The sequence below is a fragment of the Camelus dromedarius genome, chromosome 21 (assembly GCF_036321535.1).
Source record: "Camelus dromedarius isolate mCamDro1 chromosome 21, mCamDro1.pat, whole genome shotgun sequence".
Lineage (NCBI taxonomy): Eukaryota > Metazoa > Chordata > Mammalia > Artiodactyla > Camelidae > Camelus > Camelus dromedarius.
Window position 1 is genome coordinate 18,023,929 of NC_087456.1, and position 15,619 is coordinate 18,039,547.

General features: G+C 39.4%; 1 protein-coding gene and 1 non-coding gene across 4 annotated transcripts in view; one reads left to right on the forward strand and one right to left on the reverse strand.

Annotated features, from left to right (window-relative positions):
- Positions 1 to 15,619, forward strand: part of LOC105099334 (uncharacterized) — a 109,552-nt gene that overhangs the window by 38,245 nt on the left and 55,688 nt on the right. The window lies entirely within an intron of this gene.
- TRNAA-AGC (transfer RNA alanine (anticodon AGC)) lies at positions 8,870 to 8,942 on the reverse strand. Its single transcript has one exon. It is a non-coding gene; the product is annotated as a tRNA-Ala (tRNA).

A 15,619-nucleotide genomic window follows, 5' to 3' on the forward strand; every position in this document is an offset into this window, starting at 1 on the left:
AAGTTTAAGGCTGCTAAACAGACTATGATGAAATGCAGAATTAGCTTCTGCTTTTACCTGCTGTTTGTTTGTAGCAAGTCAGCTATGTTCAACAGTTTCTCAAGGACAAGAGAGAATTCGTGCTGGCTTTATATCAAGAAGCTAAACTCCAAATGACAAGAGAAACAAAAGCAAGAGCAGGACCAATAGATAAATGAGCTCTCTTGTTAGTGGACTAAAGCGGCTGCTACAAATAGGACAGCGGAAGGAGGGGTGGGAGGGGCAGAGTGAAGCAAGGTCAGAGAAGGATGATATCAATAGAGTATCTCCAAATAGCACAGAATGTAGCAAGAAGTAGCAGCAGATGTCAGTCCAGCCCAATGTCAACCCCCGTGGAGCTATGTAGAAAGACTTGGAAAGAAACAGCATCACTGCAGTTGGTATTAGGAGTAAAGAGAGAGCAGATGATACCTTTCTCCCCATGAATTGAAAGCCACGACTTGCCACTGGCCGCAGCAACAGCTCCTTTCTGACTGGCCTCGTTCAAGCATTTAGATTTTTTTTCTCTTTATTTCAGATCTTTACTCCCTTCCTTTCCTTTTGATTTCTTTTCTTCTTCCAAACTCTTTTGCTGCCAATTCTAACTCTGATCCTCACCCCACTGGCTGTTACTTGCCTATGCCACCAGGTACTCTGGTTCCAGATGCTTACCCTGGCCTCTGCAACGTTCCAGGACTGATGATGCATAACCAGGAGAATATATTTACTGCAGCACTCAGAAAATTCCCATCGTGATTTTAGACATTGCTGGCATGGATTGACTTTCATAACTGTGGAGGAAAGCCAAAAATGTATAAAGGAAGTCTGTTTTCAGAGTTCATATCCCTTAATTTTAGTGAATGAATGTGGGTGTGTTGAAAACTTAGTTTCTTAAAAACTGCCTAAATTTCATAATTATTTCATTTTCATCCGCTCACAGATGGCTTTGCCCTGGGTGTAAAAATTGAAGAGCCAATATAAAATGATGCTACCTTTACTCTGGCAGTTAAATTTTAAATTTCAAACATTGGTTTTCAGAACCTTGGAGAGCATCAAGCTCAGCCCTCCATTTCCCTCTCTGGAGCCAGCTCAAGCGGAGGCTGATTTCTTCTGTAAAAATGTGAAATAACAAATAATGGGATAAGTTGATAGTGAAACTAGTAAATTTTGTAACAGAAATGCCTTTCACAATAACCTAATTTTACAGTTTAGGTTTCTGTTGTATAGTGTTGCCTAGTTATTAATAATAAGACAAGTCCTGCCAATTCCTAGTTATGTAACTGTAGGCATGCCCCCTAAGCCTCAACTCTTCTTTTCTGTAAAATGGAGCTGCAAATAGCTACTTCACAGGGTTGTTCTAATGGTTACATGAGATAATGCCAGTAAAAACCCGGAGGACATAGCAAGCACTGACTGCTTTCTCCATACTTTCCAGTGAGTTTTTTCCAATCTAGTTGACAACAGTGATAGGAACAAGTACCGAGGTTTGGGGGTTCTTTCAGGCATTCTCTTCCAGGAGAATAGCATGCCCAGGAAATAAGGAAGCAGCCCAGTCCCAGCCTTGTCAGTTTCAGCCTCATCTTCCAGAGCAGGGGCTCTGGTTTCTCCCACTCCACTACCCAGAACTTCAGTGAGCATGGTTTACCTGTTGGCCCATTCCCATAGTGTTATCAACTACTGAGGATGTTGCCTTGCTTTTCCTTGTGCCTCTCTCAGAGACAACTGGATCATACATTTATTTGTTCATGTCACACAAATTTATTGAGCATCTACTTAGTGTCCATATTGTGCTAAATTCTTGAGATACGGTGATGAACAAAAGGAAATGATCTTTTTCCTCTTTGGAGAAAATTTCTCACCGTAGGATTCTTGGTACAAGTTAGAGCCTACCTCCCATTATTGAAGCTAAAAGGGCCAGACTACTCATTTCTCAGCCTTCCTTGCACTTGGGGCCCAGGCACATGACCTAGATTCAGTTAATTGGGCTCACCTGCCTCAGACTTCTGATTGGAATTTGGGGATCCAAAAAAGCAGATTCTTTCTGGTGGTGGCAGTGGTAGCTGTGACACCCCGTCTCCAGGGCTCCAAGAACAGTGGGGCTGACATCAGTGTATGGTGCCTGGTGCTGGCACTGTTGGGGCTGCAAGTGACTTGTGTCTAACATGGCTGCACGGAGGAATCAGCCAGATGAGTTTTGGGGCATGATTTGGGCTGTGGTTCTGCCTGCATAACTTCCTTCACTCCAGGCTGTTTTTCTGTGGCTGTTTTTGTAGCCCTCCTAGAAATTCTATACACAGCCTATTTTCCTTTTAATAAAATTTCTTTTTGCAAAAACCAGCTAGTTAGTTTTTATTTTTATAGCTAAGAATCTTGACTGCCTCACCAGAGACTCAAATCCAAGTCCACCCTTAAAACCTGGGTGATCTTGGGCAAGTGAGGCTTCTCTAGGAGCCTCAAGCTTCTTATGTATAAAATGGAAACTGTAGCAGGTGAAAGAATATATATAAAGTGCTTATCATGTCACCTCTAGAACACAGTAGATGTATAAGGTATGTTAGCCCCTCTTAATGCATTTAAAACCAATAAATGAGGGCAGGAGAAAGAAAGCAAAAGTCATGAGTGAAGCTCTGGACTATAACATACGCTACTCAAACTCTGAAGAAAATGACCCAATTTATTTTATATAATTTCAATTACTGAAAATGTGATTGAGCTATAAGGAGACAGGCCAGCTTTAGACCAGTAAATTTTAATTTCTTTCTGTGTTCAGAGCATTAAATGAGGTTTCCAGATACCTATTTTTTAAAAAAAAAAATCTCAAATAGAGAATACATCAGAATAACTTAATTTTTAATTTCAACTTAATATTAAGCAACACATATATACAGACATGGCATTTTTAGGTATAAGGGCTCTCAAGAAATTTGTTACAGGTTGTGAGCAATTATTATAAGCTCTTGCAACTAGCTAGTATGGTCCTAAACAATCAAAATTCATGTTTTCCTCTCCTGTTTATAAATGCCTCCATTTATGATTCTTACAATGTTTCCCCCCCAAGGAACTGAGTGCCTGACTTGGGATCCTTACTGTTCCAGCTGCTGTGATTGTCTCTCTCATTATACGTGTGTCTTTATTATCAAGAACTTGTGTCATGTCTAATAGATAATAGAACCAATGTGCTTTGTACAGTTTATGATAAAAATCAGCTTGGACCAATAATATTAGTCTCTTGGACGATTTCTTCATGAGAACCATAACAGACATAGAGATAGAATTAATATGATAATCTTTCACTTGAAGCCAGCATCCTTTGACACTTTTCTAAAAATTCCAAATTTCATTGCAACTGATTGCTTTATGGTTTGACATGGCTTTTGTTTTTTTCTGTATTATTTAATGCTACAGTGTGTATAACAGTCATACATTGTGCATAATTATTAGTTACCTAAGTAATTCTGCTAAAATGTTTCAGAAGTTCTAAGAATGTCTTGACTTTAGACAAAATAACCGGTGTTAACTACCCTGGAAGGATAGTTAAGGATAGTTAAGGATAACATTCTTAGTGGGTACCCTAAGTCTTCACCCAAATTAACCTCCTTTCCACAACTAGCTACAAAACCAAAGAGCTTCATTAGTAAAAACTTTGGTATGTATAAGCAAAACTCAGTGCATGAAGATTTAAATAGCTGCAGGAGTGGGTTGCTTGGATGAAAGTCCTAGTTTGTAGCCCTTGTGAAGGTGTTTTTGGTAGGAAAGATGATTTATTTTTTAAGACAAGGAGTTGCAATGAGGAGTAGCATTAATAAACCAACATTAAGGAGTGGAATGGCAAGAGATCTTAAAAAAGAAACTTAAGGATAGATTTACATAAACTGAGAAGAGTTGCTAAGAAATAAATTCTTGGGGAAAGAGTTTCAATTTAAATAAGAAATGGGTCTTGGGGGCTTTGGTCAATAAGAAACTGCCTTCTAAAGTCAACAACTGTTTTGGATTCTTTTTAAAAAAAATCCAATAATCATGAAAATAAACAAACAAACAAAACAAAGGCTGCAGGTCAAAATTGTGAATGAATAATTGTGGTGGGGCTTACAGATTTTACCTTTGAGCACTAATAAAATTATTTCACTAAACAGAATCTCCTAAATTACCATTTTGGTACAGCTAGGGGTTCGACTATAACTTAATTTCTTATCTTCATTTATTTGAAGTTATAATTTTTATCAAAATTACAAATGGAAAATCACCTGCAATGAAGGACTTGTATCTGTGTATTAACTCTAGCCATTGGTTCTTGTTATCCTGAAATTTTTCAGAAAGAGACAGTTTTTCAAAGGGTGAAGACACTAGTTTGAAGTATCTCTTTTCCTGTTTCACGAACACTGTCATGTCATTTAAAACTCTCACAACTGGATAAGAATGAAGTTACACTTTCATTTCCTACTTCTAATACATGTTTAGATTCCTGTTCTTTTTTCTGTTATCTCTTGATCTTTTCTATTCTTTTTATTTTAAGGTTTCTTTTATTCAGCTGCTATCTCTTTTACTCTGAAGCTCATTTTTTCCCCTTTATTCCTGTTATTTGACATTTTTTAGAAGTGTGGCTTGAAAATACTCTCTCCTGTTAGACAAATTATTTTTCTTAAACACAAAAACTTCTTCAGGGTGGTGATCTGCCAAAATAGTACACAGGCAGTAAAAGCACCGAGGCTGCTATTTATCAATGGGAACTGCATGTCACCCTGTGTAAAAAGATTTGAAAATTATCCCTAGCAAACAGTGGGACTCTAAGCTGAATACAGACATGAATTACTGGGAAAAGGATTCATTCAAATGCAATGCTGGCAAGAAAGAAAAAAGCTTTTTGTAGCATAAAGAAATATTTGGTAAAATCTCCTTGTTTGCAGCAGCCTATTCTGTGAAGTATGTGGATTGAAAACAAAAACCAAAAAACTTTATTATGTTTGATATTAAATCTCAAAAATGAGACAAAACAGGAGCTCTGTCAGGTTACTTGTAACTCTAACTGCTGGCTTTTTTAAGGGGACTTGCCATAGTGGCCAATGAAAATGATACTATTGAGGGATCTGCTATGTGTAAATACTCTTAATCTGTTACATCACTAGGCTATCACAACCTGCAACATAGGTATTGTTGTCCTTGGATGCAGCTAAGGACACTGAGGCTCAGAGATCTTGGAGAAATTGCCAACAAGCAAATCTGGGAAGGAAAAGAACAGGCACTTGAATGCAGGACAACCTCCCTCCAAAATCCATACTCTTTCTGGCCTGCGTTTATTCTGATATATTCATCCTGCATTTAGTTTACTTTTGCCCAAGGGATGCTTATCTGTGCACACAGTGTCCTTTTCTGTGATTTAAATTGAATTCCAGCTTTATGTTTGTGTCATCAGGAGAAGGCATTTGTCAGGCCCCCTTAGGTCACCCCCACGGTGGTGTTATAGTGAGGAAGTGAGGATTCAGTGGGGAAAAGTGATGAGGCTTGTGTGTTGGGATCGTGCCGAGGGGTGAACTTGCACTATTTTAATGACTCTTCAAAATGGCTACATAGTAATTCACTGATTGAACATTTATTAATTCAATACATTGTTATTGATTTATTATGTGTCCACATCCAGGCTCTGGGGATACAACAGTGGACAGGACAGACAAGATCCTTGCCCTCGTGGATCTTGATCTAGAGCGGAGACAGACAAGAAATAGGGAATATTAGGGTATACAGGGGGAAGGGTGTAGCTCAGTGGTCAGGTGAGTGCTTAGCATGCATGAAGTCCTGGGTTCAATCCCCAGTACCTCCATCTAAAAATAAGTAAATAAACCTAATTGCCTCCCTCAATAAATAAATAAGTACAATTGTACAAAAAATAAATGTTCTAAAAATTTTTTTTAAAAAAGGAATAAGCAAGACACATGGAAGCACAAGTTACAGGTTGTAAAATATGCTACTGATGACATTGGAGCTGAGACCTGAAGGATGTGGAAGTGAAAGCCATGTGAGAATCTGGACATGTGAATGAAGGCAGCAATGAGAGCAAAGACCCCAAAAGGAGAGCCAGCCTGGAGTGTTTGGGGACAGAAAGAAGACCTATGAGGCTGAGTGTAGTGTTAGGGGAGGGCAGGATGCTGGGGGGTGGGGGGAGTTTGAGGGGGAACTAAAGCGTTGGCAGGTACATAACTTACTGAAATTGGTAATGAGGACTGAAAGGGAGGAATGAAGGGGGCTCCTAGGTTTTAGTGTAAGCAACTGAGTGCAAGGCAGAGCCTCCTACTGAGATGTGGGTGACCAAGGGAGCATCGGGTTTGGGCAGGAGAATCAAAAGCTCTGTTTTGGATATACTTGAGTTATTTGTTTTTTTTTTTTTTAGCATTCTTCTCTAAAATTTATTTTTGGGTTTTTTTGGGGGGTCATTAAGTTTATTTATTTACTTGTTACTATATTTTAAATTAATAGAGGTACTGAGGATCAAACCCATGACCTCATGCATGCTAAGCATGGCGCTCCCCCCTGAGTTATTTGTTAAACACTCAACTAGAGATGACAGGAGGCAGTTGGCTATGAATCTGGAGTTTGCGGGAGGGGGTTGATAGTAAAAATAGTAAAAAGAAAAAAAAAGAAGTTTTTTATAAAATAATGTGAATGTTTATTAATGTATTATGTTACGAGATCTAGCAGTGGATTTAATAACTAGTATAATTTTTAAGTCATGATGAAGCATCAATGCTATTTGGAGATGATCAAAACATTTCTGATTTCTACTGGTGATAAAGATAAAAAGTCTTGCTAATATTTCTGTGACTTGTTCAATTAATGAAAATAGAGATTTAACATTTTTTCCCATTTAAGTTCACAAAATTCCTTGAAAATAGATATTTAATATTTTTCCCATTTAAGTTCACAAAACTCCTGGGAGGATATAATTCATATGGTAGAGCGCATGCTTAGCATGCATGAAGTCCTGGGTTCAATCCCCAGTACTTCCTCTAAATATAAATAAATAAATAAATAAATAAATAAATAAATAAATAAATAAATAAATAAATAAATAAGTAAGTAAGTAAGTAAGTAAGTAAGTAAACTTAATTAACTCCCCCTTAAAAATAAAGTAAAAACTAAAAAAAGAAGAAAAAGTTCACAGAACTCCTGAATCTCTCCATGGACTCCCTGTGGGTCAGTGGACACTTCTTCCATTATAATCAGGGAGATAGCAAAGATGGGTACTTACGGATGAATGCTGGTTTGTGGATTCTGTGGCTTCTATTTTCTTGAAGAAGACAAGGTCATCACCTGAGAGTAACAAGGGAGAAAAAGGGTAAAGAGGTGTGAGGAATAAAATCAGCTCTCTCTCAGCTCTCATAGAGGAAGCAAACTTTAGGCAAGAGCAGTAGGCTTGCTGGGCAGCATAGGACTGTCATTAAGTCTCAGAAGACAGTCTTCTGTGGTTTGAATTCAGGCTCTCACTTTTTTACTGTGTGACCTTGAGTATGTAACTTAATATCTATGTGCCTCCATTTCCTCATCTGTAAAATCAGGGTAGTAATTGTACTTACCATAGAGAGTTGTAGTCAGAATTAAAATAGTCAATACAAATAGAGTTTAAATTGTGCCTGAGATAAATTAAGTGCTCAATAAACGCTACTCTTTATTTTTAATACGAGGGCCATAGCAGTGTTTATGGAAACAAACGTGTAGATTTAAAAGATACTGATGAGGTAGAATTGCCAGGTCTTGGAGAATAATTTGATAGGAATGATGCAGATGGAGGAGTCAAGATTGATTTGTATGTTTGACTAACCAAGATGGTGTGCCATTTTCTGTCAAGGAGAATAGTGAAAGAGTAGGTTTGTGGTAAAGGATAGGGAAGAAGATGAGAAAAAACTATTAGTTCACCCAGTGAGTCATCATATGGACAGACCATGGACTCTGGGACCCAGAACAATGAGGCCAACAATCCTGGGGATTGCTCAACCCCTGTGTTCATAATCATGGCTTGGGAGTTTGTTTTAATGGATTGGGTAGAAACACACTCTTTTCTTCTTTTTTTCTATTCTAGTCCATTTCTGTGCAGGTTGGCTATGATTGATTCTTAGCCATATCATTGATTCCTAAAGATTAACAGTTTGGGGATGCTAAGTATTGCATACCAATAATCCCTCATTCAATTGTCCTTTCTTTTCATAATCTCTTATTACTTACCTCTTATTACACCTTGTGAATTAATTTATCCACTTCTAAACAGAATTGCAGACAGTTTTTTTGTAGTTTCTTTTTATTGAGATATCATTGACATATTATATTGGTTTCAGGTATATAACATAATGATTCGATATTTGTACAGATTGTAAAATGATCACCACATTAAGTCTTGTTAACATCTGTCACCATACATAGTTATAGAACTTTTTTCTTGTGACAAGAACTTTTAAGATTTACTTTCATGGCAACTTTCAAATATGCAATATAGTATTATTAACTATAGTCACTATGTTGTACATTTATGTCCCCATGACTTATTTTATGACTGGGGGTTTGTAGCTTTTGATTCTCTTCACCCATTTGGCCCACCTCCCACTTCTCATCTCTAACAGCCATCAATCTGTTCTTGTTTTTATGAGCTTGGTTTGTGTGTTTGTTTGTTAGATCCCACGTATATTTTACTGAGATCATATGATATTTGTCTTTCTCTGTCTGACTTACTTCACTTAGCATAATGTCCTCAAAGTATATCCATATTATCACAAATGGCAAGATTTTTTTTTTTGCTTTTTTTTTTTTTAATTTTGGGGGGAGGTAATTAGATTTATTTATTTATTTACTTCATTTATTCTTTTTTTAATGGAGGTACTGGGGATTGAACCCAGGACCTCGTGCGTGCTAAGCACGTGCTCTACCACTGAGCTATACCCTCCCCCCACAAATGGCAAGATTTTATTCACATTTTCTCAATCTATTCATCCACTGATGGACATTTAGGTTGTTTCCCTATCTTGGCTATTGTACATAAAGCTGCAATGGACATGAGGGTGCATATATCTTTTTGAGTTAGTGTTTTCATTTTCTTTGGATAAATAACCAGAAGTGGACTGCTGAATCATATGATAGTTCTATCTTTAATTTTTTGAGGAACCTCCATACTGTCCTCCATAATGGCTGCTCTAATTTACATTCCCATCAACCACAAGGGTTGCTTTTTATCCACGTCCTCACCAACACTTGTCATTTCTTGTCTTTTTGAAAATAGTCATTCTAACAGATGTGAAGTGATATCTCAATGTGGTTTTGATATGTATATATATGGAGAGAGATAGAGAGGGAGAGATATTACAAGGAATTGGCTTGTGCAATTATGGAGGCTGAGAAGTCCTACGATCTGCTATCTGCAGGCTGGAGACCCAGGAAAGCAGGTGCTATAATTCAGTCTAAGTCTGAATGCCCGAAAACCAGGGGAACCCACAGAGTAAATCTCAGTTTGAGGTCAGGAAAAGATGAGATGTCCCAGCTCAATCAGTGAGGCAGGAAAAAAATGGCAAATTCCTCCTTCCTACACCTTTTGTTCTACTTCAGCCCTCAATAGATTGGATGATGCCCACTCATATTGGAGAGGACAGTCTACTTTACTGAGCCTACCAATTCAAATGCGATCTCATCTGAAACATCTTTACAGACATACCCAGAATTAACATTTAATCTGGGTATCCTGTGGCCCATCAAGTTGACAGAAAAAATTAACTATCATATGGTGTCATCACCAAAGAGAATGGCTTTTTGAATCACCTACAACATGTTTTTAGAGAATATTATCTTTTCATTTAATTTATTTGGGATACAGCAGTTTTTGCATCTATGCATGATGCAATCATTAGAACTTTGCCACAATTCATGAATATCATTTACCCAAAACCAGACAGTTGGTTTTTAAAACTTTGTTCTGTAGGTATATGTTATGGGTTGAATTGTGTCCTTGTGAAAGATATGTTGAAGTCCTAACTCTTAATCTCTTGGAATGTGACTTTATTCAGAAAAGGGTCCTTGTTGACGTAATTAGTTAAGATGAGGTCATACCCGAATACTATGTGCCTTTAATCCAATATCGAAGAACAGTGGGGAGATACACAGGGGAAAGACGGCCGTGTGGTGATGGAGGCAGAGATGGGGTCTTGCAAGTATAAGCCAAGGAAAGCCAAGAATTGCCAACAAACACCAGAAGCGACAAAAGGCAAGGAGGTATTTCCCCTCTACAGGTTTCAGGAGGAGCATGGTCCTGTCAACACCTTAGTTTCAGATTTCTAGCATCCAGAATAGTGAGACAATACATTTCCGTTGCTGTAAGTCACCCAGTTTGTGATATTTTGTTAAGACAGTCCTAGGAAACAAATGCAATATGTATTTGTGATCTTCCAACATAATCACTTATTTTATTGCTTTTTAAAAAATGACCTTTAAAAAGTTTATTTCTTTGGCATCCAGAGACTTTCAGTTGTGAGGTCGTACTTCACATCTTTCTTAAATTAATACTTCGTGGTTAAAAATAATTGGTTCAGTTACCTGGTAATATGAGAAAGTTTTTAAGGGCTCAAATATGAGAGGAATTCCTCTTTTTTGAGAGTTAATGTTGGGGGAGGGAAACTGCCTTATATTTGGTATCTGTGGCAGAACAAGCAAAAGCAGAGTCCCCTAGTGGAAGAGGGATTTGGTCCCTCAGCACCCCCAGTAGCTCCTGAGAGCCAGTTTAAACACTATTACTCTGAAGGGATTTTTATCACGAGGTAATCAATACACAGAGCTATTATGAGACATAAATATCTGCAGCAAAGGATTTATAGGAAAGGGATTCGTCGTGTGACCATTTCATTTTAAACCCAGATAGAAGCCTAGGGTAGAACATGATAACATAACTCAGTGAAGGCATTTCTGTGGAACACTGATTTGATGAGGTCTGTGTGCAAAGTTAATGGTCTTACTGGTGTGGAGTGGTGCTGTCCTAATACCTACACAGGAGCAGTGGGCAGCAGCCCCTTAGACTGCCTTCTTTCAATTTCACTGCTCTTGGATGGCATTTGCCAAGCATCAGACAACAACACTTACCAGTTAAGTTCCCTGATGACAGCCTAAGCCCTGCATATGTACTCTGTTGCTGATTGAAGGACATTCTTATGCTTGGGTACCAGACACCGTGTGGCAAGATTTATGTCCCATAATGAAAGTCATAAAGCCTGAGGAATGTGCTCGCTCAAGTGGAGGACTGTCCCACCTTGGACTCAAAGGCTGCTCTTATTTAATCATTATGGGCGAAACAGAGAAATTGGTTTCTTCTTAAAAATAAACATTTTGTTTTTCTTTATTACTCATAATGCAAATTAGTTGAAGATAATTAGAAAATACATGAAAACAGGAAGCAGAAAATAAAACTCACAATCATTGGGCAAACATTTTGTACGCCCTTCCTGACATATTTCTATAGACTTTCTTTTTTCAAAAAAAGGTATTGGGATAGGCACATTCTTTTAACATCTGCTTGTCTTCTGTTATCAATACGTTGTAAGCAGTTTTCCTTTGCAAGGATTTCTATAACTTATTTAAACAGAATCCTACTGAGGGACCTCTAGAGCTGTTTCCACTCTTTCGGTATTATGGAGAGTGCTGTATTGACTCTTCTTCTATCCAAATTATTTGGCATATTTAAATTTATTACCTTAGGATAAAACTTCATAAATAGACCTGCTGAGTCAAAAATACACACCTTTTAAGGCTTTTGATAAGTGTTTCCAAATCATTTCTCAAATGTTTGCTCCAGTTTGCACTTCCACCAGCGGTGTGTAAGATGGCATACTCTACTCCATTGGGTATTTTTTGGAAGGAGGGGCAGATTAAAATTCGGCATCTCTTTGCTGTGTCATTTCATTTCTTTAATCACTAATGAAGGTGAAACTCTCCTCCCCCCCCCCCACCCCCGACCCACTCAGTACAGTTTCCTGATACATATACCCTCAAACCTTAAGAAATCTGCCTGGACTGTCTGTATTTTGTTCACTGCCTGTTTGTTTTCTGAGTTATCAAATTATTCCCAGGAACATAGCTTGCTATTTCGGGCATTTTCCAAGATGCCAAGGAGATCACTTGTCGACAACTAAGAAACCTCTGTAAAGCACCCTCCGTTCATCCACGTAACTGAAAATGTCTGGGACAGAGGGCTCCTGTCTTTGCAGCTTGGTTTTTAAGCCCCTTACTCAGAAGTGGAGACTGTAACAGGGAAACGGGAGCTGGTGGAAGGGGAGGTTCTCACTGAACCTGTGCCCTTTCAGAAGCAAGGAACTTCCGTCTGCGCCAGGCATTGCTAGTGGACAATTGAGAGCCATCTCTCCTGCCTCTTCCACCTCATCTTCTCCACTTGACTGGCACGTGAACTCCTCACTCTCTCCAAATGAGACAGTTTGATATGCAAACATAGATGTGTTTATGTCTAGGTGACTCCCGTGCAGGTTACAGACAAGTTCTGTGCTAGTGACAGCCGCAGCAACGTGCAGCTTAGTGGTGAGCGACATGCGCTCAAGAAACCCGATTTCGCGTCCAGTGCCTCCAGCGTTAGTTTGTGCCCCGGTTTCCTCATCTGTAAAATAGACCGACCTCGTAGAGTTCTTAGGACGACTAGTTCACTTTCTGTAAAACTCTGAGAATAGAGCCTGGAGCGTTGGAAGTGCTAAACGAACCAAGAGGAGGGAAAAGGAGAGGGGAGCAGAGGGTGGAGGGCTTAAAAAGTGGGGCCAATCCCAGGGAGAACAAAGCAAGAACTGCTGGGAGGAAAAAGACCCACCTGATGTTTTCTTTCCCTCTTTTTTCCTAAGCCTCGCGACGGAGGATGTGGAAACCCAGCCGGCTCTCCCCTCTCGCGCTCTCCGGGGCCGCCCCCTTTTGCGTGGAGCCGCCGAGGCGCGCGAGGGGGAAGCCGGCCGAGGGGCCGGCGGGGGCCGGGGCGGCGCGGGGCTCCGGCGCTTTGTGCGAGGGCCTGAATGGGCGATGTGCGTGCGCGCAGGGCTGCACGGATTAGCCGTGCGTTCCCATGAACCACAAAAGAACGCCCGGATCTGGGACATTTGTCATCAAGGGGCAGGCTACTCAGGATGCGAGGTAACCAGAGCTTTTCCCGGACTGCTTCAGTCTTTCGGGACGTGGGGTCACTCTAATCCTTCCTGTTTATATTGTGATCGCGTACGCAGCCAGGTTTAAGCTCTGCAGTGGTAAATAAGAATCACGATGCAGGCATTCCTAAACAGCTACGTCCTCCCGGTGCTTTGAAATTGTTTTTAGAAGGGGCCCCGTTCCCTCCCATTTATTCAGTCCTCTCACAGACAGCAGCGCAGTGAAGTGCTGCCGCAGAGGTGCCGCGGACGCTGCCCTGGCGCCCACTGAAACCCCACTGCGTTCAGGGATGCTGCGGCGCTCTTGTTTACACCGTCATCTCTCTTGTATTCTTCTTTCTTCCTGCAGTCCCTTTTGCCTTCCTATTATTGTGAGGATTTCAGAAGAGTGTTAGTAGATAACTGTTCGTACACATCTCCTTTAGCAGGGAATCCTCAGAAAAAGACAACTGGATTGTGGCGTTTGTGGAAAGCAGGAGATAAATTTATTGGTAGAACCCTATCAAAATTTACTCAGAATTCTCCCCACAAATACACGTGTTTCTCTTTCATTCAAATGTGATCTGGTTCAGGACCTGGAATCTCAAGTCTGCAATTTTGCGCATAATTGCAAATTGTGAAATTTACATATTGCAACCCCACTGCTGGTCAAAAGGAGAGAAACCCGTCCTGAGAATTGAGCCTGAAGTCAGGGCTCCTAGAAGAAGGGCCGGGGCTGCAGGGAAGGGACCTGCTGCTGAAGAGCCCGCCTGAGTGCCCAAGGACCACGCCCATCTTAACCTCTTCATCTTCACAAGACCTGAACTGGTTTTCCCGATTTGTTCATTTATTGATTCAATCCACAAACATGTCTGAAGGATTGCAATATTCTGAGCCTCGTGCTAAAACTAGGAAGAGTAATGTGACGGAGATTCTGCTTTATATGTATAACTATATATATAACTATCTACACAAATATATATATACATATATATATATATATATATATATGTGGTTCGGGAGAAGAGAGATGGCAGCTGAGAGGATTAGGCAAAGCTTCAAGGGAAAAATGGCATTTGAGGAGGTTTTTAGGGCTGGTCCCCCAATTTGCCCACACTTCAGAATGATTTAGGGAAGTGACCAAAATTCATATTCCGTGGATTCATCCCCCACTCAATGACTCAGAATTTCTGAGGGGGGTAAGGAACCCGTATTTAACAAGCCGATTAATTGATTCTGTGCCAGTCAGCTGAGCCTTTGATCCCACTTAAAGCAGAGTGACTGGGGATAGGAGCAAGATGGTTTGGGGCTAATGGAAAGCACGTTCAAGTAGAGCAGAGGTGAGAAGGACCTTATCTGGTCAATGGTGTGTTGTTCCAAAAGCATATAGTTGGTATTTCTGCAACAAACATATAGAAGGTCTTTGTTTCTAGAATTTATTGTTCCTTTAGTTTGATATTTTTATCACTCTAGCAGAAATTAGCGGAGAAAACACATATTATAGTACTTGATTTAGGGCCCCACTCCAGCAATACACATACACACATACTGATGGAATATATTTAGTTAACATAATGAGAGATACCCGTTTTTCTGTGGACTGTGAAGTGCCTGATGCAAAGTCTTAGAAAAAAAGGTAAATTTTTATTTAATAAAAAACTGGACTAATATATGAATATTTATTTTCTAAGTAAATATATTTATTTTGTATGTACATATTTTTTAAATGTAGCCATAAAGGCTTTTCATACTATCAACAGTAACAGAATAAGGTTTAAAGATACTTGATGGGGGAAAGTTATAGTACAGAATTGAATGATAATCAACTGACCCTCTCTATTTTAAGCCTTGTAACTAGCCAATGATATCGAGTGTTGAAATATATGGAGAGATTTATTAATTTTCTCAACTAAGGAGATATTGAAGCTTGAGTTTCTGTTTCATAATGAAAGCTTCAAGCCTTCTGACAAATACTAAGGCAACACATGTCACCTCTAGTTATTTTCATTTCCTTATCCTTAATTCATTGCTGAACATTTAAAGAAGCTATTCCTTCTGTCTGCATTAACATTTAACTCCACACCTGCATGCAAAGATTTCCTTAAATCTAACTTTCCAGTGGAGTTTTCTCTAATTCAATTAAGGGAACTTGTACTCCCTCTTCAGCTCTTGGTTAGTAGCCCTCCCTTGGGGAAGGCTTTTTGGATCCTTAGACCAGGTGGGTTCCCTTAGATCCTGGCCTCCATTAGCACTTGCAGTTTTTTGTTTTTTGTTTTTGAATTACCCATCACATGGTTTTTATTTGTTTACTGTCTGTCGTTTTCACTCCCTTATTCTCCTTGAGGACAGAGACCATATGTATGGTGTTCAATGACACAAGAAGCTAGCATTTATATATATCAAGTCCAGCAATGTAAGAATCTAGCATGTAGTACTTGTTCAATTACAATATTGTAATTGTTCAATATTTG